This window comes from Phascolarctos cinereus, unplaced genomic scaffold (genome assembly GCF_003287225.1).
Source record: "Phascolarctos cinereus isolate Bilbo 61053 unplaced genomic scaffold, phaCin_HiC Scaffold_8;HRSCAF=390, whole genome shotgun sequence".
Classification (NCBI taxonomy): Eukaryota; Metazoa; Chordata; class Mammalia; order Diprotodontia; family Phascolarctidae; genus Phascolarctos; species Phascolarctos cinereus.
This window is the reverse complement of record NW_027556291.1, coordinates 77,543,685-77,555,685: the sequence shown is the minus strand read 5'-3', so window position 1 is coordinate 77,555,685 and position 12,001 is coordinate 77,543,685.

Below are 12,001 nucleotides of genomic sequence, written 5' to 3'. Positions count from 1 at the left end.
GCCATTTTGGGTCACTGTTCCCAAGAAACAAGGTCCATAGCCCCCAGGGTGCACCAGAGCCTAGGGCACCATGCCCCCACATTTCTGATGGGCCTCACTTTGCTACCAGTCTTCCTAATGTGTCCAGACTACAGCTGCAAAGCTGGCCTTGTAAATGAGCCACAGGAATTTTTTGGGCTTGGGCCCAGTTTGCTATTGGCATGCAAACATGGCCAGAGTCTGGGGCTCTGAATCCTATTACTTAGTAGTGAAAAGAAAAGGTTGATTAAGTTGAAAAATAATAATTCATTTCTATGGGGCTTTGATTTGTACAAAGCTCTTCCTCCTAATAACCATTTGAGGTGAGTAGCTGAGGCACTGGTATTCCTGTTTGACAGCCACACCAGCCAGTTATCACACTGCTAGTGTCAGAGTCAAGACTTGAACACAGGCATGATGGTTGGGCTCAAAATCTGCAATTCTTTCTCTAGTGCCCAAGGCTCTTGGGAGGTAGGTCATTATAGCCCGAAAAAAGATTGGATCCTAGCTCAAGAGCTAGAAGGGGCTGTTAAATGTCCAGCCAAAGGTCACACATGTAAGAGGCAAAATCAGAACCCAGATCCCAGGAATTCTAGGACCGCTACATGGTGCTGCCTCCCCAGGGGGAGAAACAGGCCCAAAAAATCCCTTGGATTGCAGAGAGTCAGAAGGATCCTCAGAGAATATTTGTGAATCCCAGTCAACCTCCTAGTCAAGTGGGCATGGGATTTTTGCTAGAACAAAGCACTGTTGATTGAATCACTGATCACATTCCTGACATCCGCATTTCTGTACCCTCTTTTCAGTGCCAGATAAGTGAGAATGTTCACAAGTGCAGGGGCAGAGATTTCCAGCTTTCAGGATCCAGGATGATTCCCATATTTGGCAGATATGCAAAGTGAGGCCCAAAGAAATTCAGTGATTTGCCCAAGAATGCTCAAAGAAAGGAAAGGCCTTTTCTGTGCATGTTACTGAGTTATTACTACTAATAAATATACCCAGCAAGCCATTCCTTGTAACAATTTAAAAAAAGGAAAAAAGAGCGAGGTCATTCAACCCTACTAACACATTGATCCAGTCTGAAGATATATGTACTGTCCCACACCCATAGCCCCCCACCTCTACAAACAGGGCAGGCCTCAAAATAAAATTTCCATTAACAACCATGTTCCCATCCCAGAGTTTATTCCCGTTTCTCCCCAAACCACCTGGAGTTGCATTTTGCAACCCTCCCAGCCCTGGAAGATGTCTTTGCAACACACTCAACTGTTCTAACCTGCCAGGACCTCGGGGGCCCCAGACCCTGTGTGGCTGGGAACATTATTCCTTCGAAGTCACTGGGAATGGGCCTTGGGAGGGGCCCCTTCCTGTGCCCTGCTTCATTTTTTCTGGGAGGAGGGAGGGAGGGGAGAAGCCAGAGGGGCTTTTTGTATCGGGAGTGGGAGTGGTTGAACTCTCTTCTCCCCATTGCCAAAGCAAAATACAGGGTGGAGCAGCTCCTTGGTGGCTGGAGTTGGTCATATGGGCAGGCTGAAAAGCTGGGGCCTCCCAAGGCTTCAGTTACCTTTCCGTTCATGGGTTTGGGGGTCAGGTTGCTGGCTTGCTCTCTTAAGATTCCATGCAGCTAGAGCAGAGTAGGAAGGGACCTTAGAAATCATCTTGTCCATTTTCTTGAGAGGAAAACTGAGGCCCTGAGAGATTGAGACAGACAAGGTCACACAGTGAATAAATAGCAGGATTTGAACTTGGGTCTTCCTGACTTCAAGACCAGCATTTTCATGTACATAAAGCCGGATGTTTCCAAACCCACTATCTCATTTACCCCTTACAACAACTCTGGGAGGTCAATAGAGCAATACATTGAGGAACCTTAAAGATGATATTATTTTATAGAGGAAGAAACTGAGGTCCAGAGATGCTTAACCAAATAGATTTAGGGCTGAAGGATAACTCAGTGCCAAATCCCCTTATCTCACTAATGAGGAAACCCAGGCACTGAGAGATAAAGGCACTTGCTCTCATCACACAGCCAGTAAGCAGAGCCAAGCTTCCTCTGGCCTCACAGTCAGTGTCTTTCCACTGCCCTGTGCTGCCCCCTAGAAGTGACTCATCCTAGGTCACAAGGTTACACACTAAGTGGTAATACAGGTAGGCTAAGGAGTGGAGCTGCTGGGCCGTAGATCTAAAAGCTGGAAGACTTCTGAGCCCCACTACTCGGAAGGGGCCACAGGTGAGTGAAAACAAAGATGCGGTTTTTTCCCTTCTAAGTGCACTGACCTCACAAAACCTGTCTATGGACCTCAGGTTTCCTTTGTAATCTTCTGCCTTTATTTCATGCATTTAAAAATATTACTCTGGGGGCAGCTAGGTGGCGCACCAGCCTTGGATTCAGGAGGACCTCAGTTCAAATCTGGCCTCAGACCAGACACTTGACACTTACTAGCTGTGTGACCCTGGATAAGTCACTTAACCCCAAATGCCTCACCCCCCCAAATTTTTACTCTGAGGAGTTCACAAGCTTCACCAGTCTGCCAAATGGGGTGCATAACACAAAAAAGGTTAAGAAGCCCTGCTCTAGTCCAGGGTGGGAACCCTGCAACCTCAAGGCCACATGTGGCCTGTGTCTAGTCCAATCGCCTCATTTTATAGATCTAGAGCTGGAAGGGACCTCAGAGGCCAGCTAGTCCAGCATTTTACAGAGGGGGAAACCGAGGCCTAGGAAAGCAAAGACACTTGTCTAAGGTCATATAATAAATGGTATTGCCAAGATTAGAACTCAGGTCCACTGACTCTAAATCCTGTGCTCAGGCCACTAGACTACCCAGTTGACTAAACAACTGTGTCATAATTCAGCCTGTATCAGTAATAAAATAACCAACCTATCTTTGTTTCAAGGGCAGCTAGGTGGCACTTCATCAAGCCTACAGCCAGCAAGACTCCTTTCCCTGAGTTTAAATCTGGCCTCTGACACTTCCTAGCTGTGTGACACTGGGCAAGTCACTTCACCGAGTCTGCCTCAGTTTCCTCATCTGTCAAATGAGCTGGAGAAAGAAACGACAAACCACTCCAGTATCTTTGCCAAGAAAACCTCAAAATGGTGTCACAGAGAGTCAGACACAACTGAAATGACTGAACAACAACAACAACAGAGTCTTGTTTCATACTATTGCTTTCACCTATTCTTCCCCCCTCAGCCTGTCACCATGTCTGGAATGTACTTCATCCTCACCTCCTGTTCTGAGAATCCTTAGTTTCTTTCAAAACTCAGTTCATGAAATCTTCCCTGATCCCCCCCATGCTAGTACCTCCTCACAATAATTTTGTATTAATACACTTGTTCTATATGTATGTGTGTATATATGCATACACTGACATAGATACACATTGTGACCTCTGAGGGCAGGGACTGCTTTTTTTTTAATTGGCAATTCGGGTTAAGTGACTTGCCCAGGGTCACACAGCTAGTGCTGTTATGTGTCTGAGGCCGGATTTGAACTCGGGTCCTCCTGACTTCAGGGCTGGTGCTCTATCCACTGTACCACCTAGCTGCCCCTAACTGGTTCATTTTGGTCTTTGTCTCTCTAGTGCTTAGCACACCCTGGGCACTCAGCAAGTATTTGTTGACTGACTGCTTGTCCTTGTCCAAGGTCACCCTGAGAGGCAGCATAGTACAGTAGAGAGAGTAGTGGCCCCACCTGGCAGGCTTGTTGTGATGATCAATGAGATAATATTCCATAAAGCACTTGGCATAGTGCCTAGCACAGGGGAGGTCCTTAATAAATGCTTATTCCCTTCCTTTCCCCTCCCCTCCCCCTAGGGTAATACAATGGCTGAGGGAAAACCTAGTATAGTGAAGAGGCAGTGCAATCAGATGGAAAAACACTGGGTTTGGAGTCAGAGGACCTGGGTTTGAATTCTGGCATAAACAAATCACCTCCTAGGGCCTCAGTTTCCCCCTCTGTAAAATGAAGAGTTGGACTAGTGGCCTCTATGGTCTCTTCTAGTTCTATGCTCTTATATATGACCATAGGAAAGTCACTTACCCCCTCAGGGCCTCAGTTTCCCCCTCTGTAAAATGAGGAAATTGGAGCTGATAGCTTCTGAGGGCCCTCCCAGGTCTAAATCTATTATTATCTTATAATCATTCCACACAGTCCCTGCCCTCAAGGCGCTTACCATGGAGTTGGGAATTTAAACTGCCCTTTGGCATTGGATACACAGGTCTAGCTGTCATGCAAGTGGAAGAAGTCCAGGTGGGGAAACAGGAGCTCCTAAGGCCAGTACCAGCTTGAGAGACCTGGGAGCAAGCCACTATTTTGTACCATTCAGTTTAGTGGTCAGTGGTCTGGAATCCCCTCTGCGCCTCAGTTTCTCCCTCTATAAAACAAAGGGTTCAATCTAGGTGATTACTAAGGTTCTTTCAAGCTCAAACATTCTCTACCTAATTCATCCTGTGATGTGGAGGTGACCCTGGGCTCTCGAAGCCTGTGCCAATAGAATGCAACTGGGATGGGTCCTGCCAAATTGGAAGGACTTTGAATGGCAGCCTGGAAGGAGCCAGGGTTGTCTGAGGGCCAGCTACGCTCAAGGCTGAGGCCCACAAACAATCTAGCTCAGGAAGCCTGCCCACTGAGGGTCCACAGGGCAAAGGAGAAAGAGAGAGAGTCCTTCACAAAGTGCATGGGAAGATGCCCTTCAGCTGGCGAGGGGAAGGAAAGGGGGAGTTGGCCCAGGAAAGGCTTCATGGAGACCACGGGACCTCTAAGAGTTGGCCCTGGAGGGAAGAAACAGATTTCAAAAGGTGGAGACAAAGAAATAACTCTTCCCAGCTTGAGGCCTACAAAGAAGTAAGAGATGACAGGACCACATCAGGGAGCAGCTCAGAGGGGACCATTTGGACATGAACATAACATACAAAAAGGAGAGGGAGGTGGAACTGGGCTGGAAAGGTAGAGTGGAATCAGATTGTTGTTCAGTCCTTTTTCAGTTGTGTCTGACTCTTAGTAACCTCATTTGGGGTTTTCTTGGCAGAGATACTGGAGTGGCTTGCCATTTTCTTTTCCAGTTCATTTTACAGATGAGGAAACTGAGGCAAACAGGATAAAGTGACTTGCCCAGGGTTACGCAGTTAGAAAGTATCTGAGACCTGGATTTGAATTTAGGTCTTCCTGACTTCAGGCCTGGTATTCTATCCACCAGGCCAAGGAGTTCATACTTTAGCCCAAAGTCAGTAGGGAGCTGTTGATGGGTTCTGAGCAGGACAGTATCATGATCACATCTGTACCTTAGTAAGGTGCTTTTTGACCTCTGTGTGAAATGTGGCCTGGAGAGGGGGAAAGCAATTAGGAGACCATTAAAATCCAGGAAAGAGGTGATGAAGGCCTGAAGTCAGACAGCAACTCTGAGTCGATAAAAATGTAGATGTGAGCAACTTTGTGGAAGTAGAATTAGTAAGACTTGTCAGCTGATTGTATAACAAATAGATGCATGTTTCAAGTTGGCTGTGCTTATGAAGTGAAAGAAATGGTAGGGGTATGTGATATACCAGGGGTGGGGAACCTGTGGCCTCGAGACCACACGTGGCTCTCTAGGTCCTCAAGTGTGGCCCTTTGACTGAATCCAGACTTCACAGAACAAATTCTTTGAATTCTGTGAAGTTTGGATTTACTCAAAGAGCCGTACCACATTTGAGAACCTAGGGGGCCACATGTGGCTTCGAGGCTCCTGGTTCATCACCCCTAGGATATACCTTTCAGTCACCAGAAACCTGAACTGAACAATTTAAAGGCAAAAGATGGCAGGCCCAAAGGGCCGTCAAGGGCTTCTCCTTGCTTGAGTCTGCCATTAAACCACATGCCCTTGTTCCACTAGCCTTGTGCTAGCCGTGGTGAGGCCATGTTAGAAACAAAGGCCTCTAGCAAGCACCAGGTCCTGAGTCTGTGCCCTATGTTGCAGTGAATCAAGAGGCTTCATCAACCAGCATGTGTGGCTATTATACTCCTTTGTTCAATCTCAGGAGGAGCTAAGCAAACCCAACTGTACATTCCATAGAGTTCCTGGGTTCTGGCTCCAGGCCTCTCCTCTCTTATCTCAGTATACTATCTCAGTCACCTCAGGATTCACCTATCATCTCTGTGGAGGTGACATCCAGATGGACAGAGCCAACCCTCATCTCTATCCTGAGGTGGGATCCCACATATTCTCTTGGACATCTCATAGGCAGCTCAAACTGAACAGGCCTGAAGCCCAATGCATCCTCTTTCCCACAGGGCCACTCCTCCTAATTTCCTTCTTTCTGTAGAGGGCACTACCATCCTTCCAGTCATCCAAGTTCCCGGCTGAGATTCTTCCTCTCCTTCACACCCCATCATGGGGTGTGATTTAAGAGCACTTGTCAGATCTTATCAATGTCACCTTCTTACCATTGCTCACATCTCGTACCATCTTTTCTCTCTATTCATATCACAGTCCCCTTGGTACAGGCCCTCATCGCAGAGCTGACTGCAGCAGACTCCTAATTAAACTCCGCAGCCACCATTTCCCTCTTCAATCCATTTGCTATACTACTGCCAAATTGTTATTATTAAATTACTAAAGTGCTGGTCTGTGGTGAAATCACAAATGAATAAATTTTTTTAAATGATCAGAACTAAGCTAGCAAAAATCAAGACTGTGAAAAAAAGAGATGATCACTTACCAAAATACAAAATACTCAAATTAACAGAATATGAAACAGACATCATAAACTTTCCAAGCCTGAAAAATAAAATTGAATATGCCAAGGTATGTGTTGGGGGGGAACAAACCTTGGTCCAGGAGGATATATATTAGTGAATTTTATCAAATGTTAAGGAGCAATTAATACTTATGCTATTGACGCTATTCTCAAAGGCTGAGAAGGAAAACATACTTTTTATCATACAAAAAAAGATCCCTTTATGCTTACACTTTGTAGGATTTTTAGGGTATGTGAGTGTATACTTTGTCAAAGGCTTTTCTGAATCTATTGATACAATAATGTGTCGGTGGATATTTTTGTTTTTTTAATGTGATTATGTTAATTGTTTTCCAAATGTTTGACCATCCTTGCATCCTTGGTATAAATCCAACTTGGCCATTGTGAACAATTTTATTTTTGCTCTTTTGCTGTAGATTTTTTGCTAAGGTTTAATATTTATCTAACGTTTCCCCAACAATAGTCATTAGTGATATCGGTCTGTTATTGCTTCATCTTTCCTTGATTTGGGTATTAGGACTCTATTTGTGTCAAAGAAGAAATTTTATAGAAGAGATAAATATGAGGAATTCAGAGAAGACTTACATGAATTGATTCAGGGTGGAGTTAGCAAAAAAGGGGGAAGCTATGTACAATGACCATAATGCTATAAAAGGAAACATGTTTGAACAGAGTGGCTCAGGTGATGTCTGGTGCTGCCTAGTGCAGCAGGCACACAGTCACGAAGAGGTGATTTCATTTTGCTTTTATGTACAGCTTTATTGCTTGTCTTTTTCTTTTCAAAGAGTAAAACAATGTACAGAGTGTTCAAGCATGTTTGCTTCGGTCCTATGGGAATTAGGCTCCTTTATGCCATTGTCACATGATGAAGGCTCAGTGAAAAATAGTTGAGGGTTAAGGGCCCCAAAGCCAGAGGGTTGGGGCCCAGCACTAACCTAACTGGGTAAATTCACACTAACCTTACTTCCTTACACTAGCCAGTCAGTGTGGTTACCTAGAGAAAAGTGGAGCTAGGGCCTAGAAGGTTGTCTTCTGTCTGAGAACATTAAAGCACTTGGAATTTTGGCCTTTCCTCTCATTTGGATGGAAGGCCAGAGGCATCAGGGCACTTAATCCAACTTCTGATCCTTCCTGTTGAATAGGAAGAATCAGGTTGGTGGCTAGCAGTGCCATCTGGTGATAAAAATTGGATGTAACAGGCAAGGGAAGAGGAAATTAATCCAAGGTTTGGTGTGGTCATAAACAGAAAAAAGAAAGCTGAGTTTCTGATCCAGCTCAGAGCTGCCTAGTGCCAAATTGTAGTGGCTGAACTTACTTGCAATCTCTAGTCCCCAAAGATTTCTGGCAGAGGGCATTGGCTCTAACGCTGAAGGTGTCATGCCTTACTTTTATGGGAGGACTATCTATGGGAGACAAGTGAGTGAGTGAATGAGTGAGTGAATGAATGAATGAGTGAAGCATTTATTAAGAGCATCAAGCTAATTTATTAGTCTAATGATTATTTAATTTTTAATTTAATATTTAAATTTAATTATATTAATTTGTAGATATTAATATATCATATAATCATATATAATCATATATAATAAATATATAAAACACATGCTTATATATAATTATATAAATTTAATATTAATTTAAATGCATTATTTTAAGCTAATTAATAAGCTGGCTTATTAATAAGTCAATTATTAAGCTCATTGTTATTATTAAGAGCTATATGCAAAATGCTTTAGCTACAAATAGAAAAGTGAGCCAATCCCCACCCTCACAGAGTTCACATTTTAATGGGGGAAATAGCACATATGGAAAGTTTTAGCTGCAAGTCATTTGGAAAGGTCTCATGGTCCTTAGGGTACATCAGCAAAGCAAATGTTAATTCCTCCTTTCAAATGTCATTTCCACTGACAAACTCATATCAGTTTCTGATGTTGAACCCTTTGACAGTGTCAAGAACTTCGGGGACAAGAATTTTGTTTTCTGGGTCTTCAGTAGCTGTGGCTGTAGCACCTGTAGGAGCAGGGGCTAGGCTGCATCTGGTGGGTGGGGGGTGCTGCTTTCTAGGAGGGCCCTGGGCTGGAAGCTCTGCTATTCCCAGGGCTCTAGAGCTCAGGGTCCTGGGCTATCACTAATGATAAAACCATTATTCAAAAGATTTTTTTTTTTGGTGAGGTAATTGGGGTTAAGTGACTTGCCCAGGGTCACACAGCTAGTAAGTGTCAAGTGTTTGTTATGAGACTGGATTTGAACTCAGGTCCTCCTGACTTTAGGGCCAGTGCTCTATCCACCGCACCACTTAGCTGCCCCAGAGGATCTTAAGAATTCCAGCATAGCAGGCCTCCAAATTCATGTTTAGAGAGCATGGAATCAGGATGCCTCTATTGCCTGCCTGCTCCACTCTACCTAGAGTTGAAACTTCTAGACTCAATATATCTGTGTACAGAGAACTCCACTTGCCTGTCTTCTAGCTTTATTTTGGCTGCAGAAATGCCTCTGAGAATAAGAACTTCTCTCTCCCCCAGATCTGAGAGGGGCATCCATAGCAGAACCACACCTCAGAATAAGCAATTTAGCCAGCTTCCAAGGGAGCCCATGGGAAGAGGATTGGTTGGGGAGGGGTCTGCGGCACACCTTTTAAAGTTTCTTTTCCTAAATGCACACATATTTAATACAAGAGATTTGTACTAGACATTTGCACAACACACTTAATACAACACATTCTGTGTTTTGGGGATGCCAAGCCAAATGCACTCCAGTGAAGAGGTCTGAAGCTATGGTACAGTTGAGGCAGCACCAGATTGGGAGGCAGAGGATTGAATGCTGCTTCTGTTACTTGCCCTTTACTTACCTAAAGCAAGTCTCCTGCTTTCTCTGGGCTGTGGGAGTTGGACTAAAGCATTTTCTTGGCACTGGAAACAGGCAAAGAGTTGTCCTAGTGAAAGATCAGCAGACTTAGACAGCCTTGGTTTGAATGCTGTATGACCTTGAGCAAATAACTTGCTGTCTCTGGGAAAGTACCTGGAAAATGAGGACGTTGGACCAGAGGATTTTTAAGGCTCCTTCCAGCTCTAAAGCCTGTGATCTTGAGTGGGCAGGGTTCCTGTGAGGCCCCAGACTGCCATAGGATACCCAGGAAGCCTGCCCAGGCCACACAGATGTGCTGGCAATAAATGACCTAAAAAGGTTCACCACCAGCGAGACTGAAGCAGCTGGAACTCTGGGGAGACTTTCTCCTCCCTCCTCCTTGCCGCCTCCTCCCATTGCCCCCATGGAAGTCTGCAAAGTCTACTTGGACCAGCAGTAGTCTGGACAGTCTTTGCTTGTCTGCGAAAGGAAATACATCATCTACACTAAAATGCCTCAGTATGTCAATGCTTTAATGCCCAGACCACACCTTGGCCAGAATCCATGGACTTCCTAGCACATTGTGGGCAACCCAGAGCCAATTATTCTTAATAGCAGTGAGAATAATAAGAATGCCAGCACCACCGCAACCCATCCCTCCTTTCCTCCCTCCCTCTTTCCTTCTTCCCTCCTTCTTTCTTTCTTTTCTTCCTTCCTTCCTTCCTTCCTTCCTTCCCTCCTTTTTCTTTCTTTTCTTTCTTTCTTTCTTTCTTTCTTTCTTTCTTTCTTTCTTTCTTTCTTTCTTTCTTTCTTTCTTTCTTTCTTTCTTTCTTTCTTTCCTCCCTCTTTTCCTTCCTCCCTTCCTCCCTCCCTCCCTCTCTCCCTTCTCTCCCTGCAGCTAGCTGACTGGTGGATAAAGCACTGGGCTTAGAGGCAGGAAGACTTGAGTTCAAATCCAGCCTTAGATACTTCCTAGCTGTGTGAGCCTGGGTAAGTCACCTAACCATTGTCTCAGTTTCCTTATCTAAAATGGGGATAATGATAGCACCTACCTTGCAGGGTTGTTGTGAGGAGCAAATGAGATCTTATTTGTAAAGTGCTTATAGATGCTTAACAAATACTGTTTTTTTTTCCCTTCCTTCCTTCCTGGGTGTCTTTGGGCATTTGAGCTGAGGTTAGATAGGATATCCATAGGTAGAGATAGGAGGGGTGGGGTAGCATTCTGGGGATAGGGAACAGTATGATAACCAGGGAATAAAGTAGAAAATATGTTCATTTCTGAACTAGGAAACTAATATACATAGCTCAGTAGTTCCTGTGGACAGTGGTTAGAGGGCTGGGGGCCCTCAAATGAAGGGACAAGGCAGGCAGTGTGGTGTAAGTCTAAACCTGGAGTCATGATTTGGGTTCAAAATTCAATTCTTATATTTACTGTCTGTATGGTCAACCAATCAATCGACAAGCACTAATTAAGTATTTACTATGTGCCAAGCACTGTGCTGGGTGCTGGTGTTTCCAACATATAACTGAAACAGGGGTCCTGAGTGGGTCACTTGAAATTTTCCAGGTCTCTGTTTCTTCATTTGTAAAATGAGAGGACTGAATTCCTGAATTTTCTGATCTCCCTTTGGGTCCTCTGCAAACTCAAATAATACGATGCTTTGTGGATGGGTTTTGTTCTCTCAGAGAATCCCCCAGGAATCAGCTTCCCTCAAATGTGATTAAGGGGAAGTACATGCCATGCTCCAAAATCACGAAATCACAATGTCCTGAAGAAATGAGTCAGGTGAGACAACCATGACAGCTGATGTTGATTACCAGCAGGAAACATAGAAACAGAAAAGTAGAAAGCAAGCATTTTTCAGTGTTTCTCTGGCATCGTCCATGGACGAGGGAACTCCCATTTTAGATAACCGATCTTATTTATTTTGACTCATAGACTTGAAAGCTGGAAGGGCCCTTAGAGATCATCAAGCGGCAGCTAGATGGCGCAGTGGATAGAGCACTGGACCTGGAGTCAGGAGTACCTGAGTTCAAATTTGCCCTCAGACATAGAACACTCGCTAGCTGTGTGACTCTGGGCAAGTCACTTAACCCCAATTGCCTCACAAAAAGAGAGAGAGAGAGAGAGAGAGAGAGAGAGAGAGAGAGAGAGAGAGAGAGAGAGAGAGAGAGAGAGAGAGAGAGAGAGAGAGAGATATCACTGAACATACCTTCCTGATTGCTTTTTTTTTAGCCAAAAAAGAAACTGAGGCTACGAGAGGTTTAAAGTTTTTCCTACAACTTACACAGAGACTAAGTGGTAGAAACAAGATTTAAAACTAGGTTCTCTGACATCCTGTGGGAACCTGAAGCATTGAAGCTCTCTAGGTCTCCATTTCGTCATCTACAAGTGAGGGTATT